This window comes from Triticum urartu, chromosome 3A (assembly GCF_056163025.1).
Source record: "Triticum urartu cultivar PI428250 chromosome 3A, HENAU_Tu73, whole genome shotgun sequence".
In the NCBI taxonomy this organism is placed as follows: Eukaryota; Viridiplantae; Streptophyta; class Magnoliopsida; order Poales; family Poaceae; genus Triticum; species Triticum urartu.
Window position 1 is genome coordinate 176629952 of NC_141875.1, and position 26953 is coordinate 176656904.

At 45.4% G+C, this 26953-nt stretch overlaps 1 pseudogene; it reads left to right on the forward strand.

Annotated features, from left to right (window-relative positions):
* Positions 1–26953, forward strand: part of LOC147979098 (uncharacterized) — a 199934-nt pseudogene continuing 172981 nt past the window's right edge.

The window sequence follows — 26953 nt, forward strand, 5'->3', positions numbered from 1 at the left end:
ATGGACGACATCATCGCCGCAGGTTCGGCCGCGGCCGCCGCGTCTCCCGGGTTTGTCACCCAGGACGAGACGATGGATCTCAGTGGCGGCATGGCGAGGACGAGCAGGAGAAGAAGGAGCAGGAGGAGGAGGAGGAGCCGTCGCCTGTTCCGGCGAAGGGGCGCAAGAAGAAGAAGCGGGCGGCCAGGTCAGGCGAGCCGCACATCAAGTGGGCGTCCAAGGAGGAGGAATGCCCTCGCCAAAGCATGGAAAGTCGTCTGCCTCGACCCGACCACCGGCACGAACCAGAGCATCAACACGTACTGGGACCACATCAAGGCCGAGTTCGACGAGCGCAAGCTCGTCGACCCCTACTTCAAAGGCGTCTACATGCAGCGCAGCTCGAAGGCGATGGCGAACCATTGGGGGCGTATCCAGGGGCATGCAAAAAATGGCATGGGGTCGTCGAGGAGGTCGCGGCTCGCCCGGAGAGCGGCGCTGGCGTTGAGGATCAGGTATGCCACGCTGGTCTCTCCCGCCTCTCTTCGCCGTGTACGCCTGCCAACTGTTTGTTCCTCCGCGCAGTTGCTGCACATGTTCGCCCTATACCGGCAGAGCAACAACGACGCTGAATTCAAGTACCTTCATGTTTACAAGCGCATTGACAAGTGCGAGAAGTGGGCGGAAGTCCGGCGCACCCTCGACAAGGCCAAGGAGACCTACAAGCCGGACGCGCCGACTCCTGGCGCATCGGAAGGGCGGCCAGCCGGCAACAAAGGTGCCAAGAAGGGGAAACCCGCCGACGCGGCTACCGCTCGAGTGCACGAGTCCATCGAGCACTGCCTCGCCGACGTGCAGGCCCGGGCCGTCCTTCGTGAAGAGAAGACCGACGTGCGGTGGTCACTGTTGATGTCGAGCAGCGCCGTCAAGCTCGACCTGCTCGGGACCAACGTCACCGCGAAGAAGAGAAACACCGACCTGGCTTTCCTGCTGGGCGGGGCAGACATGCTCCAGAGCACCGACGAGGCGGTCAAGGCGTGGTACTTGGCGGAGCGCGGCCTCATCCTGAACCAGTTTCCCTAGACACCGCTACCGACGCCGACGACCACGCCACCGCTGCCGCCAATCCCGCGTGATGACGCCTCCACGACGCCCAGCAGCACCGATGCCGCGCCGACACCGTCCAGCGCAGAAGCAGTTCCGACACCGCCAAGCCCGTTCATGCCAAATCCGCCGATGCCTGGGGCAGATCCCGCCGAGTGATGTGAACGCGAACTTCTGCCGCTTTATTTTTTGTACGCCTGTCCGATCGCCGAACTGTGACTTGCGATCGCCGGACTTGTGTGACGTCTTTTGTGAGCGGGAACGACCAAGTTCGAATTTTCCGCGTCCTAGGGGCGGTGCCTGGGGGCGTGACTGGAAGCTAGGTCGCCCCCAGGGGCCAAACTAGCGCCGGTTCGCCCCTAGACCGCTAGTTTTTAGCGCTCTGGGGGGCCGAACGGCTGGAGATGCTCTTAGGTGGATAGTGGTATCCCCAACCCACCAGGTTTCAAGTCCTGGTGCTCGCATTTATCCTAGATTTATTTCAGGAATTCCGCCGATACGCTTTCAGTGGGAGGAGATGTTCCCGTCGACTACGAGGCGCCTACGGTGACTTCGTAAAATCTCAAGATGATATGCCAGCTCAGTCTCTCGGAGGTGCCCATAGGGGTAGGGTATGTGTGTGTGTGTTCATAGGGGTGAGTGTATGGACGTTTATATGAGCGCTTGCGTCTGTATTGTGTTAAAAAAACAAGATTTCTCTTTTGACATATTGGAACTAGTAGGTTTTCTATGTTTCTTGTTTTTTGTTAGTTTGGTATTAAACCGTATTATAATTAATCAAAGTTGACAAACATTTTACCAACTCAGTTGGCTACAAACCAAATGGGCCTAGCAGTTTTGCCAAAAAAATTGTTGGCACAATGGCTATCATCCAAACAACAACAACTTACCAAATTTTTGGTCATGCCCTTGCTTTGGTCATGCCAAAAAATTGGTTGGGCAAGTTGGGGCTCAAACCAAACACACCCCAAATCCTCGAGGGGGGCCTCGAGGGTTCTGAAGCGCGTGGGAGGAAGTGGGTCGAAGGGGGATTGAGGGGATTTGGCCCATGTAACCTCGCCCATCAAACGGGCTCTTGGGGTTTTCCGCGGGTTCTGGGCCGCGCGAGGAATATCGGCTTGAATCCCCCCAAACCGCGCATACCAAACGAGGCCTTAGGAGGGTCAGTCCTTGTTTGGCTTAGGATCTTCAGTGGACAATGGATAATTCTCCCTCTGTTAACTTGCTCGCTTAACTAAATCCTCTGCATTGTGTGAAATACAGTTATCTACCTTTTTTTAAAGAATCAACTCAGCTGAAAGTTAAATCTTTTGCAGATATTGTACATCTTGAGCTCCCACAGATTTTACCACCATTATATAGGGGCATCAGTATTTGTTGGGGAACATAGTAATTTTAAAAAAATTCCTACGCACACACAGGATCATGGTGATGCATAGCAACGAGAGGGAAGAGTGTTGTCCATGTACCCTCGTAGACCGAAAGCGGAAGCGTTAGCACAACGCGGTTGATGTAGTCGTACGTCTTCACGATCCGACCGATCAAGTACCGAACGTACGGCACCTCCGAGTTCAGCACACGTTCAGCTCGATGACGTCCCTCGAACTCCGATCCAGCCGAGCTTTGAGGGAGAGTTCCGTCAGCACGACGGTGTGGTGACGATGATGATATTCTATCGACGCAGGGCTTCGCCTAAGCACCGCTACGATATTATCGAGGTGGACTATGGTGGAGGGGGGCACCGCACACGGCTAAGAGATCCAAGAGATCAATTGTTGTGTCTAGAGGTGCCCCTTCCCCCGTATATAAAGGAGCAAGGGGGGAGAGGCGGTCGGCCAGGAGGAGGCGTGCCAGGGAGGAGTCCTACTCCCACTGGGAGTAGGACTCCCTTCTTTCCTAGTTGGAGTAGGACAAGGGGAAGGAGGAGGGAGAGAGGAAGGAAAGGGTGGCGCCGCCCCCTCCTTGTCCAATTCGGACTAGAGGAGGAGGGGGCGCGCGGCCTGCCCTGGCCGCCCCTCCTCTTCTCCACTAAGGCCCGTATTGGCCCATTAAACCCCCGGGGGGGTTCCGATAACCCCCGGTACTCCGGTAAAATCCTGATTTCACCCGGAACACTTTTGATATCCAAATATAGGCTTCCAATATATCAATCTTTATGTTTCGACTATTTCGAGACTCCTCGTCATGTCCGTGATCACATCCGGGACTCCGAACTACCTTCAGTACATCAAAACACATAAACTCATAATAAAACCGTCATCGAACTTTAAGCGTGCGGACCCTACGGGTTTGAGAACTATGTAGACATGACCGAGACACGTCTCCAGTCAATAACCAATAGCGGAACTTGGATGCTCATATTGGCTCCTACATATTCTGCGAAGATCTTTATCGGTCAAACCGCATAACAACATATGTTGTTCCCTTTGTCATCGGTATGTTACTTGCCTGAGATTCGATCGTCGGTATCTCAATACCTAGTTCAATCTCGTTACCGGCAAGTCTCTTTACTCATTTCGTAATACATCATCCCGCAACTAACTCATTAGTTACAATGCTGGCAAGGCTTATAGTGATGTGTATTACTGAGTGGGCCCAGAGATACCTCTCTGACGATCGGAGTGACAAATCCTAATCTCAAAATATGCCAACTCAACAAGTACCTTCGGAGACACCTGTAGAGCACCTTTATAATCACTCAGTTACGTTATGACGTTTGGTAGCACACAAAGTCTTCCTCCTGTAAACGGGAGTTGCATAATCTCATAGTCATAGGAACATGTATAAGTCATGAAGAAAGCAATAGCAACATACTAAACGATCAAGTGCTAAGCTAATGGAATGGGTCAAGTCAATCACATCATTCTCCTAATGATGTGATCCCGTTAATCAAATGACAACTCATGTCTATGGTTAGAAAACTTAACCATCTTTGATTAACGAGCTAGTCAAGTAGAGGCATACTAGTGACACTATGTTTGTCTATGTATTCACACATGTATTATGTTTCCGGTTAATACAATTCTAGCATGAATAATAAACATTTATCATGAAAGAAGGAAATAAATAATAACTTTATTATTGCCTCCAAGGCATATTTCCTCCAGTCTCCCACTTGCACTAGAGTCAATAATCTAGTTCACATCGCCTTGTGAGTTAACACCAATAGTTCACATCACCATGTGATTAACACCCATAGTTCACATCGTCATGTGACCAACACCTAAAGGGTTTACTAGAGTCAATAATCTATTTCACATCGCTATGTGACTAACACCCAAAGAGTACTAAGGTTTCATCATGTTTTGCTTGTGAGAGAAGTTTAGTCTACGGGTCTGCCACATTCAGATCTGTATGTATTTTGCAAATTTCTATGTCAACAATACTATGCATGGAGCTACTCTAGATAATTGCTCCCACTTTCAAAATGTATCCAGATTGAGACTTAGAGTCATCTGGAACAGTGTCAAAATTTGCATCGACGTAACCCTTTACGACGAACCTTTTGTCACCTCCATAATCGAGAAACATATCCTTATTACACTAAGGATAATTTTGACCGCTGTCCAGTGATCTACTCCTAGATCACTATTGTACTCCCTTGCTAAACTCAGTGTAGGGTACACAACATGGCATACTTTATAGAAACTATGGCTGAGGCATAGGGAATGACTTCCATTCTCTTTCTATCTTCTGCCGTGGTCGTGCTTTGAGTCTTACTCAATTTCACACCTTGTAACACAGGTAAGAACTCTTTCTTTGACTGTTCCATTTTGAACTACTTCAAAATCTTGTCAAGGTATGTACTCATTGAAAAAACTTATCAAGCGTCTTGATCTATCTCTATAGAACTTGATGCTCAATATGTAAGGAGCTTCACCGAGGTCTTTATTTGAAAAACTGCTTTCAAATACTCCTTTATGCTTTCCAGAAAATTCTACATTATTTTCGATCAACAATACGTCATTCACATATATTTATCAGAAATGTTGTAGTGCTCCCACTCACTTTCTTGTAAATACAGGCTTCACCACAAGTCTGTATAAAACTATATGCTTTGATCACTTTATCAAAGGATATATTTCAACTCCGAGATGCTTGCACCAGTCCATAGAAGGATCGTTGGAGCTTGCTCACTTTGTTAGCACCTTTAGGATCGACAAAACCTTCTGGTTGCATCATATACAACTCTTCTTTTAAGAAATCCATTAGGGAATACAGTTTTGACATCCATTTGCCAGATTTCATAAAATGCGGCAACTGCTAACATGATTCGGACAGACTTTTAAGTATCGATACGAGTGAGAAAATCTCATCATATTCAACACCTTGAACTTGTCGAAAACATTTTTCGACAATTCGAGCTTTGTAGGTAGTAACACTACTATCAGCGTCCGTCTTCCTCTTGAAGATCCATTTATTCTTAATGACTCATCGATGATCGGGCAAGTCAATCAAAGTCCATACTTTATTCTCATACATGGATCCCATCTCAGATTTCATGGCCTCAAGCCATTTCGTGGAATCTGGGCTCATCATCGCTTCCTCATAGTTCGTAGGTTCATCATGGTCTAGTAACATGATTTCCAGAACAGGATTACCGTACCACTCTGGTGCGGATCTCACTCTGGTTGACCTACGAGGTTCGGTAGTAACTTGATCTAAAGTTACATGATCATCATCATTAGCTTCCTCACTTATTGGTGTAGGAGTCACAGGAACAGATTTCTGTGATGAACTACTTTCCAATAAGGGAGCAGGTACAGTTACCTCATCAAGTTCTACTTTCCTTCCACTCACTTCTTTAGAGATAAACTCCTTCTCTAGAAAGGATCCATTCTCAGCAACAAATATCTTGCCTTCGGATCTGTGATAGAAGGTGTACCTAACAGTTACTTTTGGGTATCCTATGAAGACGCACTTCTCTGACTTGGGTTTGAGCTTATCAAGATGAAACTTTTTCACATAAGCATTGCAACCCCAAACTTTAAGAAATGACAGCTTAGGTTTCTTGCTAAACCATAGTTCATACGGTGTCGTCTCAACAGATTTAGATGGTGCCCTTTTAATGTGAATGCAGCTGTCTCTAATGCATAACCCCAAAACGATAGTGGTAAATCGGTAAGAGACATCATTGATTGCACTATATCAGATAAATTACGGTTATGACGTTCGGACACACCATTACGCTGTGGTGTTCCAGGTGGCATGAGTTTGTGGAACTATTCCACGTTGTTTTAATTGAAGACCAAACTCGTAACTCAAATATTCGCATCTGCGATCAGAACGTAGAAACTTTATTTTCTTGTTACGATGATTTTCCACTTCACTCTGAAATTCTTTTAACTTTTCAAATGTTTCAGACTTATGTTTCTTCAAGTGGATATACCCATATCTGCTCAAATCATCTATGAAGGTCAGAAAATAACGATACCCGCTGCGAGCCTCAACACTCATCGGACCTCATATATCAGTATGTATTATATCCAATAAGTCAGTTGCTCGCTCCATTGTTCTGGAGAATGAAGTCTTAGTCATCTTTGCCCATGAGGCATGGTTCGCAAGCATCAACTAATTCATAATCAAGTGATTCCAAAAGCCCATCAGCATGGATTTTCTTCATGCGCTTTGCACCAATATGACCTAAACGGCAGTGCCACAAATAAGTTGCACTATCATTATTAACTTTGCATTTTTTGGCTTCAATATTATGAATATGTGTATCACTATGATCGAGATTCAACAAACCATTTCGTTGGGTGTATAATCATAGAAGGTTTATTCATGTAAACAGAATAACAATTATTCTCTAACTTAAATGAATAATCGGATTGCAATAAACATGATCAAATCATATTCATGCTCAACGCAAACACCAAATAACACTTATTTAGGTTCAACACTAATCCCTAAAGTATAGGGAGTGTGCGATGATGATCATATCATTCTTGGAACTACTTCTAACACACATCGTTACTTCACCCTTAACTAGTCTCTGTTCATTCTGCAACTCCCGTTTCAAGTTACTACTCTTTGCAACTGAACTAGTATCAAATACCGAGGGGTTGCTATAAACACTAGTAAAGTACACATCAATAACATGTATATCCAATATACATTTGTTCACTTTGCCATCCTTCTTATCCGCCAAATACTTGGGGCAGTTCCGCTTCCAGTGACTAGTCCCTTTGCAGTAAAAGCACTTAGTCTCAGGCTTAGGTCCAGACTTGGGCTTCTTCACTTGAGCAGCAACTTGCTTGCCATTCTTCTTGAAGTTCCCCTTCTCCCCTTTGCCCTTTTCTTGAAACTAGTGGTCTTGTTAACCATCAACACTTGATGCTTTTCTTGATTTCTACCTTCGTCGATTTCAGCATCACGAAGAGCTTGGGAATCATTTCCGTTATCCCTTGCATATTATAGTTCATCACGAAGTTCTAGCAACTTGGTGATAGTGACTAGAGAACTCTGTCAATCACTATCTTATCTGGAAGATTAACTCCCACTTGATTCAAGTGATTGTAGTACTCAGACATTCTGAGCACATGCTCACTAGCTGAGCTATTCTCCTCCATCTTGTAGGCAAACTGCTTGTCAAAGGTCTCATACCTTTCGACATGGGCATGAGTCTGAAATACTAATTTCAACTCTTGGAACATCTCATATGTTCTGTGGCGTTCAAAACGTCTTTGAAGCCCTGATTCTAAGCCGTAAATCATGGTGCACTAGACTATCAAGTAGTCATTATATCGAGCTCGGGAAACGTTCATAAGGTCTGCATCTGCTCCTGCAATCGGTCTGTCACCTAGCGGTGCATCAAGGACATAATTCTTCTGTGCAGCAATGAGGATAATCCTCAGATCACGGATCCAATCTGCATCATTGCTACTAACATCTTTCAACTTAGTTTTTCTCTAGGAACATATCAAAATAAATAGGGAGCTACATCGCGAGCTATTGATCTACGACATAGTTATGCAAATACTATCAGGACTAAGTTCATGATAAATTAAAGTTCAATTAATCATATTACTTAAGAACTCCCACTTACATAGACATCCCTCTAGTCATCTAAATGATCACGTGATCCAAATCAACTAAACTATGTCCGATCATCACGTGAGATGGAGTAGTTTTCAATGGTGAACATCACTATGTTGATCATATCTACTATATGATTCACGCTCGACCTTTCGGTCTCTAGTGTCCCGAGGCCATATCTGCATATGCTAGGCTCATCAAGTTTAACCTGAGTATTCTGTGTGTGCAAAACTGTCTTGCACCCGTTGTATTTGAATGTAGAGCTTATCGCACCCGATCATCACGCGGTGTCTCAACACGAAGAACTTTCGCAACGGTGCATACTCAAGGAGAACACTTATACCTTGAAATTTAGTGAGAGATCATCTTATAATGCTACCGTCGATCTAAGAAAAATAAGATGTATAAAAGATAAACATCACATGCAATCAATATATGTGACATGATATGGCCATGATCATCTTGCGCCTTTGATATCCATCTCCAAAGTACTGTCATGATGTCCATCGTCACCGGCATGACACCATGATCTCCATCATCTTGATCTTTATCAACGTGTCGTCATATGGTCGTCTCGCCAACTATTGCTTTTGCAACTATTGCTATCGCACAATGATAAAGTAAAGCAGTTGTATGACGCTTGCATCTTATGCAATAAAGAGACAACCATAAGGCTTCAGTCAGTTGCCGATAACTTTAACAAAACATGATCATCTCATACAACAATTTATATCTCATCACGTCTTGACCATATCACATCACAACATGCCCTGCAAAAACAAGTTAGACGTCCTCTACTTTGTTGTTGCAAGTTTTACGTGGCTGCTACGGGCTGAGCAAGAACCGTTCTTACCTACGCATCAAAACCACAATGATAGTTCATCAAGTTAGTGTTGTTTTAACCTTCTCAAGGACCGGGTGTAGCCACACTCGGTTCAATTAAAGTTGGAGAAACTGACACCCGCCAGCCACCTGTGTGCAAAGCACGTCGGTAGAACCAGTCTCGCGTAAGCGTACGCGTAATGTCAGTCCGGGCCACTTCATCCAACAATACCGCCGAACCAAAGTGTGACATGCTAGTAAGCAGTATTACTTGTATCGCCCACAACTCACTTGTGTTCTAGTCATGCATATAACATCAACGCATAAAACCTGGCTCGGATGCCACTGTTGGGGAACGTAGTAATTTCAAAATTTTCCTACGCACACACAGGATCATGGTGATGCATAGCAACGAGAGGGAAGAGTGTTGTCCACGTACCCTCGTAGACCGAAAGCGGAAGCGTTAGCACAACGCGGTTGATGTAGTCGTACGTCTTCACGATCCGACTGATCAAGTACCGAATGTATGACACCTTCGAGTTCAGCGCATGTTCAGCTTGATGACGTCCCTCGAACTCCGATCGAGCCGAGCTTTGAGGGAGAGTTCTGTGAGCACGACGGCATGGTGACGATGATGATGTTCTATCGACGCAGGGCTTCGCCTAAGCACCACTACGATATTATCGAGGTGGACTATGGTGGAGGGGGGCACCGCACATGGCTAAGAGATCCAAGAGATCAATTATTGTGTCTAGAGGTGCCCCCATGCCCCGTATATAAAGGAGCAAGGGGGGAGAGGCGGTCGGCCAGGAGGAGGCGCGCCAGGGAGGAGTCCTACTCCCACCGGGAGTAGGACTCCCTCCTTTCCTAGTTGGAGTAGGAGAAGGGGGAAGGAGGAGGGAGAGAGGAAGGAAAGGGTGGCGCCGCCCCCTCCTTGTCCATTTCGGACTAGAGGGGGAGGGGGCGCACGGCCTGCCCTGGCCGCCCCTCCTCTTCTCCACTAAGGCCCATCTTGGCCCATTAAACCCCCCCGGGGGGGTTCCGGTAACCCCCGGTACTCCGGTAAAATCCTGATTTCACCCGGAACACTTCTCATATCCAAATATAGGCTTCCAATATATCAATATTTATGTCTCGACCATTTCGAGACTCCTCGTCATGTCCGTGATCACATCCGGGACTCCGAACTACCTTCGGTACATCAAAACACATAAACTCATAATATAACTGTCATCGAACTTTAAGCGTGCGGACCCTACGGGTTCAAGAACTATGTAGACATGACCGAGACACGTCTCCGGTCAATAACCAATAGCGGAATCTGGATGCTCATATTGGCTCCTACATATTCTACGAAGATCTTTATCGGTCAAACCGCATAACAACATATGTTGTTCCCTTTGTCATCGGTATGTTACTTGCCTGAGATTCGATCGTCGGTATCTCAATACCTAGTTCAATCTCGTCACTGCCAAGTCTCTTTACTCGTTTCGTAATACATCATCCTGCAACTAACTCATTAGTTACAATGCTTGCAAGGCTTATAGTGATGTGTATTACTGAGTGGGCCCAAAGATGCCTCTTCGACGATCGGAGTGACAAATCCTAATCTCGAAATACGCCAACTCAACAAGTACCTTCGGAGACACCTGTAGAGAACCTTTATAATCACTCAGTTATGTTGTGACGTTTGGTAGCACACAAAGTGTTCCTCCAGTAAACGGGAGTTGCATAATCTCATAGTCATAGGAACATGTATAAGTCATGAAGAAAGCAATAGCAACATACTAAACGATCAAGTGCTAAGCTAACGGAACGGGTCAAGTCAATCACATCATTCTCCTAATGATGTGATCTCGTTAATCAAATGACAACTCATGTCCATGGTTATGAAACTTAACCATCTTTGATTAACGAGCTAGTCAAGTAGAGGCATACTAGTGACACTATGTTTGTCTATGTATTAAAACATGTATTATGTTTCCGGTTAATACCATTCTAGCATGAATAATAAACATTTATCATGAAATAAGGAAATAAATAATAACTTTATTATTGCCTCCAGGGCATATTTCCTTCAGTATTTGCTATATTATTAGGTTAGGAATACATTGTTTGGGAGATTGATTGACTTGGGTAATGACGATCAAACTAAAGGCAATGTAAATAGTGTGCTGCAGCTGGTGAGTTTTCTTCTTGTAGTTGGCATAAAATTCTACTCCTTAAGTTCACACAATCTGTGCTGAAATCAAATTGACCCTAGTCTTATAATATTATTCTTTTATTAATTTAATTGTTGTTTTCGCTCAAAAATAAAAATCTTTGCTGAAATGTTGGAAGCCTTAATTTGTTAACCATGGAAGGGGAGCCTTGGCGCAATGGTAATGCTGCTACCTTGTGACCATGAGGTCACGGGTTCAAGTCCTGGAAACAGCCTCTTACAGAAATGGAGGGAAAGGCTGTGTACTATAGACCCAAAGTGGTCGGACCCTTCCCCGGACCCTGCGCAAGCGAGATCTACATGCACCGGGCTGCCCTTGATTTGTTAACCATCCATAATTTCATTGGTGATTTGTATTATTCAAACTGAGTGCTCTAGCCTATGACTTATGAAATGTATCTAGTGCATGCTTAGTGGATGTATTAATGCGATAATTTTGGATCTAAGATTCTAACTATCCTGGAAAGAAAATATGTTAAAAAACTAAAGCCCATTGTTTACATATTAACTTTTAATATAAGATTAGAATACCAAGTAAATAATGTAGAATCAGGAGAGGTGTACCTTGTCTTTCAGCTCGGGGAAGGGGCTGCTCTCTTTTCTCTCCTTTTTCCTGTGTGTCCTTATGTGTGTGGCGGCTCTAGCTCAAAGACTTAGACGAGCTCCTCTCTTTTAGGTCAGTCAGCCACTATGGGCCTGGGCCACTTGGGCCAGCAATACATGGGCCATGAGCCCCTCATCCAACACTCCGCCTCAAGAGGGGTGATAGATATCTATCATTCCCATCTTGTCACACGCTGGATTGCATTATTTAGTTCCCAATCTTGTAGTCAAACAGTCTACAATCTGTTGCCCAGAACTCACATGCTCAATCTTAATGATCCCAACATCAAGCTTTTCTTTGATGAAGAATCTCTATTTCCATATGCTTGGTTCTATCATGCTGTACTGGATTGTGTGCTATGTTGATTGCTGATTTGTTATCACACCACACATTCATACAACTAGTCTTCAATATCTTCAATTCTTCTAATAAATTTCTGGTCCAGAACATCTCACTCAGTCCCTTAGACATGGCTCTGTATTCAGCCTCTGCAGTTGATTTGGAAACAACGAGTTGTTTCTTGCTTCTCCAAGATACTAGATTTCCTCCTACAAAGACACAGTAGCCTGGAGTTGATCTCCTGTCATCCAGGCAGCTAGTCCAATCAATATCACAATAACCATCTACAACAAGGTGTCCATAACTCTTGAACAACAACCCTTTCCCAGGATGAAGCAGCACAAAGGTTGTGGAGGAGCAACTCCACCTTGCTGCTACAATGTGTACAACACAATTGTTGAAGGAACAACTTCAACGTGTTGTGCTAGATATCGCTCTAGAGGCGAATGTAGGCCGATAGGCCAACAAGAGTTCAATCCGGAACTCCTAGGGCACAAGATCTACTCCAAGATCTTAGATAAGAACAACAAGTTCTATTATAGGTAGTGGGTACATAGTCTGGTTTACAAAGTAGAGGTGAGGACCTCTATTTATAGGGCTTTGGGAAGCCTTCACATACGTCTACTTATAGCTGGAATACTCTAGAAATATTATTTGAGTTTCACCATTCTACTCATAGCTACTCACAACTAGAAGACTCTAGAAAACAATAGGTAGGATAGAAAAGAGAAGAAAAGAAATACTACACTAGAGTGGAAGTATCTAGAAGTAGCCAAACAGATCTGGCATGTGTTTTTCTTTCTTCTCATCTAGTGTTCCTCATCACAGGAGTGCCTATCAAGTATCTCAAGTACCGCCTCAAGATGTCCACTTCTAGGCTCATGAATGTATCTTCTCACAACACTTACCACAAATGCAATGTCTGGTCGTGTATGACACAAGTGTAACAACCTCCCAACTAACCTTTGATATCTCTCCTTATTCATTGGCTCTCCCACTGAGCTGCCACTTTGTGGTTTTGATCAATTGGAGTTGACACTGCCCGACATCCTAGCATCCCTACATCGCTTAAGAGATCTAAAGTATACTTCCTCTGAGATAGCGCATTCCCCTTGGCAGACCTGGCCACTTCTATGCCCAGGAAGCATTTGAGTCGGCCCAGATCTTTGACTTCAAAGGCCTTACCCAAACACTCCTTCAGTCTTTCTATTTCTTCTTTGTCATCTCCCGTGGTAATAATATTATCCACATATACGGCAAGTATAGTGATTTTCCCTTGTTTATGTTTGTATAACAGTGTATGATCACCGTTACACTGCCCATACCCGATACTACATACAACACATCTGAACTTGTCGAACCATGCTCTTGGAGACTGTTTCAAACTATAAAGAGATTTCTTTAACCTGCATACCTTGCCAACCGTCTCAGATGTAGAGAACCCCAGTGGGATCTCCATGTAGACCTCCTCCTTCAAGTCCCCATGCAAGAAAGCATTCTTCACATCAAGTTGATGTAAGGACCATCCGAAATTCGCCGCACAGGAGATCAGGATCCTCACATCGTTCATCTTTGCTACTGGAGCAAAGGTCTCATCATAGTCAATGCCGTAGGTCTGGCTATACCCCCTTGCCACAAGCCTTGCTTTGTATCTTTCAATCTTCCCTTGTATCTTTCAATCTTCCCTTCTGCATTCTGCTTCACAGTGTATACCCACTTGCAGTTGACTGCCTTCCTTTCCCTCGAAAGAGGTGTTAGTACCCATGTCTTGTGCTTACTTAATGCCTCCAGCTCCTCTATCATAGCTGCTCGCCACTTTGGATCCACTTTTGCTACCTTCCAGTCAGTTGGAAGAGACACCAGCTGAAGAGAAGCAACAAATGATTTGTGGACTGGAGATAATGCTTCATAGAAACATAATTTCCAATATCATTGGCATCAAACCCATACTTTGGCTCGGGTATCCCTGCTTCTACTCGAGTACCTTTTCTCAAAGCAATTGGCAAGTCCTCTGTGTCAGATGAGCTTCCATTGCTGCCTTGTTGCTCCCCTGCACCTGTGCTGGCTGCCCCCCTTGAACATGATGATGTCATCTTGAATATACTGGAAGATTACACTCCTCATTCACCTTTCGCCACCTACGAGAAGCATCACCTTGCTTCCATGGATACACCTTTAGCTGCTGCTCTTGCTTTGCCGTCCACCTCGATACACAACCGATCTGGGTGGGAGCACCGCCTGCCCGACTCGGCACCCCATCAATCACAATCGGTCCTTCACTCTGTGGTGTTATCATTCCCTGGGGATGCTATTTCTTCGCTGTACCGGAATATCACCCTCAATTGGTTTCTACAGCACTGAATCGGCACTACGATCACTCTCCCCCTCTTGACCTATCACAGTAGACTGGGTATGATCAAGACTTTCAAATAGTCCAATAAGATCATTTTTCTCACCATAAATGGTTTGGATTCCCTGAAGGTTACATCCATGCTCACAAAGGTCCTCCATTCAGAAGGACTCCAACACTTGTAGCTGCGCTGCCCAGAAAAGTACCTAGTGAAGATACACTTGACGGCCCGTGGATCACTACAAAAAAAAGACACATCCGTGACATTTTGGGCCGAACGAAAAAAATTTCTGTCATACATATGACACTTCTATGACGATAATTGTGACAAAACCCGGTATCATCATAGATGTGGTGGGCTCCTACTTCTATGACAAAAAATCATGACAAAAAATGGGCTTTTCGTCCTGGGCGGGCCGGAGACGCAGCTGCATGACATTCTTTGGGCCGTCCATGACGAAAAAACTATGGTAGAAGCGAGGGCGAGGAAAATTTCGGGGAGTTCCCGGTTACGGTGGGAGGTCGGGGGCCGAGCGATGCGCGTTTCTCTCGTACACGTACGCGCGTGTGTGCGAGGCGTTGGCTCTAACTGAACCCGAGCGAGGCGTTGGGCTCTAACTGAACCCGAGCGATTGCACTGCAGGCTACGCGTTACTGAACCCGAGCGATCGATCGATGGCTGTTAACTGAACCCGATCGAGCGATTCCTTCACTACTGCTGCTAACTTAAGCCGATCGATTGGATGAACAGTGAGCGTTGCGGGGGGGGGGGGGGTTGGATGAACAGTGAGCGGTGGTGTTGCCTCTGGATGAACAGGACCCCGTGGTGTGGTGGAGGGCTGGATGAACAGTAGACGGTGGAGGGGTGCCCGTGGAGGGGTGGTTGAACAGGACCCCGTGGTGTGGAGGGCTGGATGAACAGTAGACGATGGAGGGGTGCCCGTGGAGGGGTGGTTGAACAGTAGCCGGTGGAGTAGCGCGTGGTGGAGGCTGGATGAACAGGAGCCCGTGGAGGCTGGAGGGGGTCGACAGTAGCCCATGGAGGCTGGAGGAGGTCGACGGTGGAGATGAATAGTATCCCGTGGAGTCCCGTTTTGCGGTACGCCACACCCCTCCCAATGAATAGGACCCCCGTTTCGACCGTAGCGCTCCAACACAAGTCCGTTTCCTCCGTTTTGCGGTACGCCACACCCTCCCGATCAACAGGACCCCCGTTTCGACCGTAGGAGGTCTGTTTCCTCCGTTTTGCGGTACGCCAGACCCCTCCTGATGAACAGGATCCTGTTTCGAACGTGGTCGGTCGAACACAAGGCCGTTTCCTCCGTTTTACGGTATGCCAGGCCTCATTTCCATCGCCTGTTCCGTCCAAGCCCTCCCGATGAACACGACCACACATTCCGTTCCGACCCAGCCGGTTGGCTCCCACGCGTTTTGTTGCCTCCCGATGAACACGACGTATTCCGTTGCCTCCCCATGAACACGACGCATTCCGTTGCCTCCCCATGAACACGAAGCATTCCGTTGCCTCCCCATGAACACGACGACGACGCTGTTTCTCCGTTCCGACCCAGCCATGTACACGAGCCCTGGCCGTATGTATGCACGAGTAGGCGTTCGAGACCCCGCCCGTATGTACACATACGTGGCCATATTTTATTTCTTGCACCCTGGCCGCTGTACGTACATGTACATGCTACGTGCGCGCCTCTACTACAACACGTGCGCGCCTCTACATCGACCAGTATGTACGTACACGTTCGCGACCAGAATGACAATGCTACGTACGCTTCGACCAGGTGGGTCCTGACTGTCAGGCAGTTCCTTGCCTGTGAAGATGTAGCTGGTGGGTCCCAGCAGTCAGGGGGGCGAATCGTTTTTTTGCTCGGATGCACTTTCTTGCATGCGAAGATGTAGCCGGTGGGCCCCAGTAGGGGCGAATCATTTTTTTTGCCCGGACGCACTTCCTTGCGTGCGAAGGTGTAGCTGGTGGGTCCCAGCAGTCAGGGGGGCGAATCGTTTTTTTGCCCGGACGCACTTCCTTGTGTGCGAAGATGAAGCTGGTGGGTCCCAGCAATCAGGGGGAAACATTTTTCCACAAAATACAGTGGCCCGTCCGATGGGTCCCAGCTGTCAGGTGGAGGAATCATTATTTTCCGCGTAATAAGGAGGCACTTCCTTGTTGCGGCCGTGGACCCAGCTGTCAGCCTCTCCACGTACAGTCCACGTCTGATGGAAGTCGTTCCTTGACCACGTTGACCAGGCCGCGCCGAGAGCACCACGGCGGTGGACGACGGCGAGGCCTAGGAAGGGGATGACACGGAGCCGAGGAAGATGCGGCAATGGAAGCCCGCACGGAGAGGAGTACGAGGGTTCACTGGTTCGGCTACGGTGTGAGGCTGTCATCGCTGCAGGGCCTGGCCAGCGGTGGGAATAGTAGGGGGCGGTGAGGCCTCCGCGGTAGCACAGCCGGCCACAGGAGGTAGGAGCATGCGGCACGACCGGCGCTGCTTTGGGCGGCTGGAGCAAGAAGACCAGAGGTTGAAGAAGCACTACGACCGTTGGATGGACATCATACGGTCACTGGAGCTAGAATCGTTCATATTGACTAAGTTGACAAAGCCCTCCGTCCCCGTCAACTTAGTTGGCCCACAAGTCATCCTCCCACTATGGTGGGTCCCAGCTAGCAGGGGGGTATTCATTTTTTTGTGCGTAATAAGGAGGCACTTCCTTGCGTGCGAAGATATAGCTGGTGGGTCCGACATGTCAGCGGGGCGAACATTTTTTTCGCGAAATACAGAGGCCCTTCCGGTGGGTCCCAACTGTCAGGTGGAGGAATCATTATTTTGCGCTTACAGTCCACGGCCGATGGATGTCGTTTGTTGACCATGTTGACCAGGCCGCACCGAGAGCACCATGGCGGTGGACAACGACGAGGCCTAGGAAGGGAACGACACGGAGCCGGGGAAGACTCGGCAATGGTTGCCCACGCGGTGGGCAGTACAAGGGTTTACTGGTCCGGCTGCCGTCGCCGGAAAATAACAGGAGGTGTGGGTGAGTAGAGGAATGGACTGGCCAGCAATGAAGTAGGGTGGGGCGGTGCGGCCTGTGCGGTAGCACAGCCGGCCACGAAAGGCGGGAGCAGGCAGTCCCACCGGAGCTGGTTTGGGCGGCCGGAGCAAGAATATCAGATATTGAAGAAGCGGCACGGCCGTTGGATTAACATCCAACGGTCACTGCTGCTAGAATCATTTGTGGACTAAGTTGACAAAGCCAAAGTACACGTCAACCTAGTAGACCCACAAGTCAGCCTCCAAATCTGTCCCAAACAGCATACAGCCCGAAATTTCTAGCCATATTCAAATTAATTTTAAATCTAAATATACCTTAATTTAAATTCAATGAAATTTTACCCGCACAAAAACAATGAAATTTAAAATATCAAAATCCAAAAGAAAACATTATTTTGGAACTAATTGCCTGTTTGCTGTATTTTTTCATTTTACAGCCCATTTATTATTACTTATAGCCCATTTCTTATTACTTATAGCCCATTTTCTGGGCAAAATTCATCCCTCCTCGTCTTGAAAGATTTCCGGCCCAGTAGGGCGTAGAAAAGCAAGTAGGCCTACGTTGGTTATTCTGCAAAAAACAAAATAGCTGGCTAGCCATTTTCAGAAAGGAAAAAAACAAACTGGGCTGGTCATGTGCTAAACATATTAAATAAAAGCCTGGGCTAGACGGGCCACGGGTCCCGCACAACCCAGTTGATACCCTTCTCCATCCCGAAAAAACAAAATTACTGCACGCGCTACTGGGTCCCTACTGTCATCCTCACCATGTACAGTCATCTCCTTATTCCTCTCGGTTGTTGACCATATTGAGGCCTTGGACGGGAACGAATAGGAGCCAGGGAAGATCACAGCCAACCGTGGGAGGCGGGAGCAGGCGGTCCCGCCGGCGCTGGTTTGGCTATGGCGGCTCGAGGAAGAAGAGACTGAAGAAACGCGATAAACGTTGAATGTCAATCCAACGGTCAAGGTTGGCACAATCATTTGTTGACTAAGCGGACACCAAGTAGCATACTTTTTTATATATAGGAAGAAAACTGCGAGGAAAATGTGTTCGTCTGCCGTCCTCCTCACAGGGAACGTTCGCCACATAAGTGACTAGAACCCTTGGTTTTCAACCGAGAGGTCTTGGGTTCGAGTCCCAGGAACTCTCAATTTTGTCCTCCTTCCTTCCTCGCAAAAAAGGGAAAGAAAATCAAAGACTTGGGAAGGCGTACAGAACAAGCTAGTGTACCAGTAAAGAGACGTTGCCGAGTTTTAGAAAAAAGAAAGACGTGCTCCTGTAGCTGGTTCGAATCCAAACCTAGACTATGACTATATATGGTGCTATGCTACTCTGCAAGTAATGAAACTGACATATCCAACATTCGCTTCTCCTCTTCTCTACTTACTCTGCCTAGCATTAGAAGCTCTGCCCGCAGCAACCATGTCCGCGGGCTGCTCGTCCACCTGCTCTTCAGCAGGCAACAACCAGATATGCGCCAAGTCGCCACCCGTACCATCGCCTGTGGGTCTCAACACACCCCCGCCGGCACGCGCACCGCAGCCGATTGCTCATCTCAACCCTCTGCCGTTGGTGTGGTGCCACTGCTGCAAATCACGCAGAGTCATCCGTCGCATCTCAACCACAATCCGCAACCCTGGCCGAGTCTTCTACAAATGCCCGAATCATGGGGTAATAATATGTTTAAGTGTTGTTCTGCTGCTTTCAGTTGCTGATTTTTTTAATAGTTTGGTTGATGATCTTCCAATTTGATTTGTGCAGAAAAGGGAAGATTCGTGTGATTTGTATTTCTGGGAAGTTGCTGATGTGGGGAATGCAACTATGCTGATTATTTGGTTAGCCGAGGAATCCCAATACCAGCAGGTTGGGGTGTTGGACAAGTAACTGAAGGAACGACAGAAGAGGAAGATGCAGAGCAGAAGGTTAAAGATGCAGTTCCTCTGATCATGGCCAAGCAACAGCTGCTGAACGGCCTTGACAGCAATGAGGAGATGAAAGAGCTTGTGAAGATAATGGGCAAAATCGATGTGCTCTGTAGGATGATTGTCTCTTTATTTGCAGTGTATGTAGCACTCGTGATGTATTCAGTGGCTACGACATGAGCACTTTGCTGAAACTAGTAATGAATGAAACCTGTGTAGCAGGCTGGCGTAGTGTTGTGAACATCTAATGATTTCTATTAACGGAAATCAGGGGGTATCCCCTTTTGCTCATATAAATAAATAAATAGCAGAGGCCCTATCGGGTCAGCTTTGTTCTCATTCGAAGACGTTGAGCAAATTGCAGCCCAACAACAAACTATGTCATCAAATTCAAGTTTCACAGCCAAATATGAGTACAACTAAACAACAATGTTATCATGTTTTAGTTGTCATACAATCACCAAACACAAATCAGCATACATAACAAGTGATGTTCTCACAGCAAAATACTAAACATCATGTTCATCTGGTTTCAGTTGTCATAGCAAACACAATTTCACATAGTAGATAAAAAACGTCTTCTGACAGGCAAATACGACAAAAGCAATGTAATCATCATCCGCAGCGCAGCGTCAACATCTTTGCCATGTGTATTAGTCTGAATCGTAATTCCCTATGGTGTCATCTTCTTCTTCGTCCTCAACGTCCTCGAACGTTGCCTTCTTGTTGATCAACTCTTGTATGTCCACATCACGACAAGCAATCTTTTCGCCGGCGTCATTGACGTGATGGTTCTCAAAGATATTAGGAACATCTGTGTTATCTTGTACATCAGGAGCAGTGTAAGCATCATCTTGTTGTGCAACTTCATTAAACGAATTCCTCTGCTCAAACCTTTGCAATACTCTCCAGTCATCGCTACGTGCAAATGTGTCTTCCAAGAAAAATATCTGTGTTGCTTGATTTGCCAAAATAAAAGGCTCGTTGGTCTGGTACGCCGCCTTGACATTGATGGATTTGAAATAATCATCATCTCTGGGTTTTGCGATCCTGGAAAACACATTATACCAACGACAGCACAACAGAACTACACACCGATGATCCTCGAAACTGGAGATATACTGCAACTGAACAATGTCTGTTATGTTAGCATACATTTCAGTTGTCTCTTTGTCATACGTATCCGTGCTCATGATGGCACTGTTTTGTGTCTTCCTGCCTTTGTCTCGTGCAAGGGTGTTGTAGCGCACATCTCCAACAACGCAAGATTCATAATGTCTTACCCGAGTATCAGGACCCATTGCTAGTGAGTAAAGGACATCATCAACTGCCTGCCCATCCTCCCGCATCTTCTTAACCTATGGTTAGAAAATAGACAAGCTGATCATCTCATGTACTCAATATATTAAAAAAACTGATAGTGCACTTCAAAAGCTTACATGGTTCTTGAACCATTTCGCAAATCCTGCCATAACCAGTTTGTCAATGTTTCTTGGATTTTGCGGCAGTAACTCCTCTTTGTAGATGCTGCACAACATAGTGATCGCGTCAAACATCTAAATATATAAGAATGTGCTGCAAGTTTAGTAGATTACGATGTATAAGCTGCAGTACTGCACTTACTTGATATAAGGTAGTATCTCAGGACAGTTGTTCAACACATACCAAACCATTTTGTCCAAATCTTTAGGTTTGTCCTCTTGTCGACTCTTCCCTGTAACTCGAACAGAATAACCGAAAACATTGAGCCCGGGATTGTCTTCATCCACCTCTTTGCTAAGCTGATCAGTTGTTTCAATGTATTTTGAGCAGAATGTCAACGCTTCTGTAGCAATGTAGGCCTCTGCAATGGAACCCTCGGGTCTAGCTCTGTTCCTAACATAGCCCTTGAAAGTGCCTAGCCGCCTTTCAATAGGGTACATCCAGCCATACTGTACTGGACCTCTAAGTAGTGCCTCATCAAGTAGATGAACAGTTAAATGCACCATCACATCAAAGAAGGCTGGAGGATATATCTTCTCAAGGTCGTATAGGATAGTTGGTATCTTGTCTCTAAGACGCTCCAAAGCATCTATCCTAATATTCCTACTGCAGAGTTCCCTGAAGAATTGTCCCAACTCTACAACTGCTCTATATAAGTCAGGGCGGCCCAATCCTCTAAGGATAACAGGTAAAACCCTTTGAAGTAGGACGTGGCAGTCATGAGTTTTCAACCCTTGTACCTTGTTTCCATCTGCACTGACTCTCCTTTCAGGGTTGGAAGCAAATCCATGTGGGAATCTCACACGTGATAGGAACTCGCAGAATTGTTTTCTTTTTACCTTGTCCAAGACGTACACAGCTGGTGCCATATCCCGTGGTTTACCTTCATCTTGCACCTGCAAATCCTTTCTGATACCCAGGTGTGTCAAATCAACCCTAGATTTTAAGGTATCTTTCGTCTTGCCTTCAATATTAAGAAGTGTGCCGATAATGCTGTCACATATATTTTTCTCGATGTGCATCACATCAAGATTATGCTGCAGATCCAAATATTTCCAGTACTCCAAGTCCCACAAAGTGGACCTGCGGGTAAACAATAATCTCTCTTCTACCCTGCCACGCTTCCTTTTCCCGCTACCATTACCAGGATGGTTTCCTGGTGTAATATGCCTGACCTTCTCTAATTCCACTTGCAACTCATCGGCGGTGAGCCTCTTTGGCGCATCACGGTTTTCATGCTTTACATTGAACACATGTCTTCGGTATTTTCTAGGATGTGGCTTGTCCTTGGCAAGGAAACGACGGTGTCCAATGTAACAGATCTTGCTAAGTATTGCGTATGACAACAGATTCCTGTCACAGCGAACACATGCATTGTAACCATGTGTCGTTCTCCCTGACATAGTGCCCAAAGCCGGATAGATGCACCGAATTATAACAACACGTAGAAAGAAATCAGCTGGTGGGCTTCTATATAGGTCTCGAGTGAGAACACCCTTCCATAGCTATTGAAGTTCCTCCACAAGAGGCTCCATGAACAAATCAAAATCCTTTCCAGGACTTTTTGGACCTGGGATGAGCAAGGCCATCATGTAGTTTGATTCTTTGGTGCATACATTTGGAGGCATGTTGTAAGGATAACAAGCATTGGCCACATGCTATATGTGGTGCTCTGGTGGCTAAATGGGTTAAATCCATCTGAAGCTAAGCCAAGTCTAATGTTTTTCGGGTCAGCAGCAAACTCTTTGTGTTTATCATTGAAGCTTTTCCACTCACTACCATGAGATGGATGGCTCATTACATTCTGATCTCTGTACTCCTGGTTCCTAGAATGCCACAGTACATCCTCTCTTGTTTCAGCATCATGAAACAACCTCTGCAATCTTGGTGTAATTGGAAAATGTCTCAGAACATTATGAGGAATCCTCTTCACAGCATCGCCATCTTTCCATCTTGATGATTTGCATTTCGGGCATTCACTTAAGTTGGCATAATCCTTCCGGAACAGAACAAAATTATTCTTACAAACATGGATCATATCATATCCAATTCCAACTGCACGAAGGAAATTCTTCATTTTACTGTAGGTGTGTGGTAGCTCAGACGCATCTGGGAAAGATTTGCGGAAAGCAGCCAACATCGCATCGAATGATTTGTTGGTCATCCGCTCAGATGTCTTCACCTGAAGAAAGGTGACCATAGCTGAGAATACTGACAGCTTATTTCCTGGGGTGACAGCAACGTTGCATTGTTTCAACATGCGGGCCCACCGTTTTTCTTCTGTAGGTGAAAGTTCACGGAATGCACGAGCATTTCGTAGCATTGTTTCAATGTTGGTCAAACTCACTGGCTCCGCCACCACCACCTCCTCCTCCTCTTCCACCTGAGCATCAGGCAGATCAAGATGGTGATCTGCTGCTTCCACGTAGTCAATAACATTGACGTTCACAACTTCACCATGATGAACCCACCTACTATATGTGACTGGCATCCCATACAAGTGTAGATGATTTTTCACAGTTGACTGGGGTCTTGTAACTGAATTCATACAACTGCTACACGGGCAGAGCACATCTGATTTCGGACCATGATGACCCACAAGTATAGGGGATCTATCGTAGTCCTTTCGATAAGTAAGAGTGTCGAACCCAACGAGGAGCAGAAGAAAATGATAAGCGGTTTTCAGCAAGGTATTCTCTGCAAGTACTGAAATAAGTGGTAACAGATAGTTTTGTGATAAGATAGATTGTAATGAGCAACAAGTAACAAAAGTAAATAAAGTGCAGCAAGGTGGCCCAATCCTTTTGTAGCAAAGGACAAGCCGGAACAAACTCTTATAATAGGAAAAGCGCTCCCGAGGACACATGGGAATATCGTCAAGCTAGTTTTCATCACGTTCATATGATTCGCGTTTGATACTTTGATAATTTGATATGTGGGTGGACCGGTGCTTGGGTGCTGTTCTTACTTGAACAAGCATCCCACTTATGATTAATCTCTATTGCAAGCATCCGCAGCTACAACAAAAGTATTAAGGTAAACCTAACCATAGCATGAAACATGTGGATCCAAATCAGCCCCTTATGAAGCAACGCATAAACTAGGGTTTAAACTTCTGTCACTCTAGCAACCCATCATCTACTTATTACTTCCCAATGCCTTCCTCTAGGCCCAAATAATGGTGAAGTGTTATGTAGTCGACGTTCACATAACACCACTAGAGGCTAGACAACATACATCTTATCAAAATATCAAACGAATACCAAATTCACATGACTACTCATAGCAAGACTTCTCCCTTGTCCTCAGGAACGAACGTAATTACTCACAAAGCATATTCATGTTCATAATCAGAGGGGTAATAATATGCATATAGGATCTGAACATATGATCTTCCACCAAATAAACCAACTAGCATCAACTACAAGGAGTAATTAACACTACTAGCAACCTACTAGCACCAATCCCAGACTTTGAGACAAGAATTGGATACAAGAGATGAACTAGGGTTTGGAGATGAGATGGTGCTGGTGAAGATGTTGATGGAGATTGCCCTCTCCCGATGAGAGGAGCCACTACACCACAACACCAATGTAACGACATATAATCTGCCAGGAAAACTCACTTGAGAGGGCAGATAAACTGCCGGGACGGATATTCTCCCGGCAGATAGAACTACCACTACAACGGCTGCCAGGGATTACTTGTCCCGGCAGATAAACAATCCCTGGCAGTTTTTCTGCCCCGCCCGTTGCATCTACCGGCAGTTTATTTTCTCCTGGCAGATTCATCCTAGCATAGGAACTGCAGATTACCGGCAGTTTCACTGCCTGCACAAGCAAGTTTTCCCGGCAGGTAATATGCCATGACATGCTTTTTCACAAGCAATCTCAATTGTTCTGGGCAGGATATCCCTAATTTACTATCCAATCATTGTGTTCAAACAGTCATGACAGATCACACAACTTATACATACAGTTCAATCAAATTTCACAAGGCCTCATTCAACAACATAAATATACCAAAAATATACGTTTCTTACACATGCATGACCGAACCATATACGAGGACATTGTGCTTCGAAGAAAAGTACATATGTTCAAGGTAAAGAAATCATGCCACACAACCAAGATGAGCATACAATGGCTTGTGTGCTGAAACAACCACCAAAATGCAACTTAAAACTCAATGTCTCAAGGTTCAAGAAAAAAGGCACATTACATAATATATTATCACTCCGGCAACATGTAGATCCTCCAAACCTCCATCAACTTGTGTATCTTTGAGAAACCTGCAACAAATTAGAAACTCAAAAATGGTGCTACCATTTCATATTTTAAATCAACATAATATAGATGTTGTCGTGCTGCAGTTTAACTCATTAGCATAAAACTCTTCTAAATATGCAACACTTAATCATCAGAATAAGCAATGATTATTACAGACATAATTAGATCAAGCAGAAATTATTTGCGCTTACATACAAAAATCTTCCATGGGCAAATATGGCAAAACAAGAATCTGTACCATTGTTACTTGCTTCACAAAACCGTACGCTCGAGTGCACCCAAAAGCTAAAAAGCCATGTAATACATAGTTAAGACAGAAAATTAATGAGAAAGATATCATAATAGAGAATACTGGCCCATTTGGTGTCTCTTTTATCAAGTTTGATTAGTCCTCGTCCCCCATGACATGCTACCTAACAGCAAGCAGTGCAAGGAGCAGAATTCATCAATCATCATTCATGTTCAACAGCAGCACAAGCATTCAACTAGCAACTAGCAAACATGACATGGGTAGCAATAGGCAATAGCAGGCCAACAGCAGCAGCAGGCCAGCAGCACAAGCATTGAAAGAGCAACATGATTACTACAAGAGTTCAAAGAGCAGCAAGCACACCATCCAGCAGCTTAATGGAAGGAATGAGAATAAAAGACATGAAGAAGTCAAGCAGAGGCTCCTGGGTTTAGTGATTGGGGAGGGTTACCTACCATCGGGAGGAGAGGCTGCTGCCTGTTGGTGCTGAGGTAGCGGTCGCCGGCGGTGGTGGCTTCGATCCAGGAGGTGGCAGCTTCGACCGAGGAGAGGATGCGACCTGGGAGCACCTTGTTTTTGTGTGGAGAGGTGTGTGCCACTCATGCAAAATATAGAGTTCCGTTTTGGGCCAAGGCTATTTTTTGGGCCAAGCCGTATCCCAACTGTGTCACATACCCGCCATATCCCCGCATTCTTTTCTTTCATTTTAATCAAAAATCTGGGATACTGGGGGACATGCGTATCCTGCCATATCCGGACAACAGATCGGAAATTACTGCCCTGTCCATGCTTTGTAGCCCAATATAACAGATTGCACTAATTTTATCAGTGAAGTTTTGGATCTGACATGAAAGAGTCAACCATGAATAGAAGAAAAAAAATGCACATAACGGAATTGAAGAAACCACAGAATTGTATAGCAAAAAAAAAATTGTACAACAAGGTGCAAGTTAATATATGTGAAATTACAACAAGGACTAGCTATATTGTACATGATATAGTTCTGGAAAGAAATGGATCAATTAGTACTACAAAAGCATACATTAAAGTAACTGAGAAAAGTGAAAGTAACTATATCATCTCTGTTTACGACTAAAAACTGACAATTTTAAAGTTTAGCACATATACAGTACCGGTGTGATTAAATTACGGGTGAAAGTGAAAATGCAAAGAACAAAGAAGCTAAGAAAAAATTATCAGGATATCGATTAGGAGGCTTTCAGTTCCTTCTGAAGTTCTCTGGATAATGATTAAATGCCAAACAACATATAAACAGTACTCCTCCATTCACAAATATAAGATGTTTTAACTTTTTTTGTGAATCGGGTATATATAGACACACTTTAGTGTGTTTGTTCACTCATTTTAGCCCGTATGTGGTCCATATTGAAATACCCAGAACATCTTATATCTATGAACAGAGAGAGTATAACATAGCAATAACCAAGAGAAACATTTACATTACCTCATCAGCTTGCTTG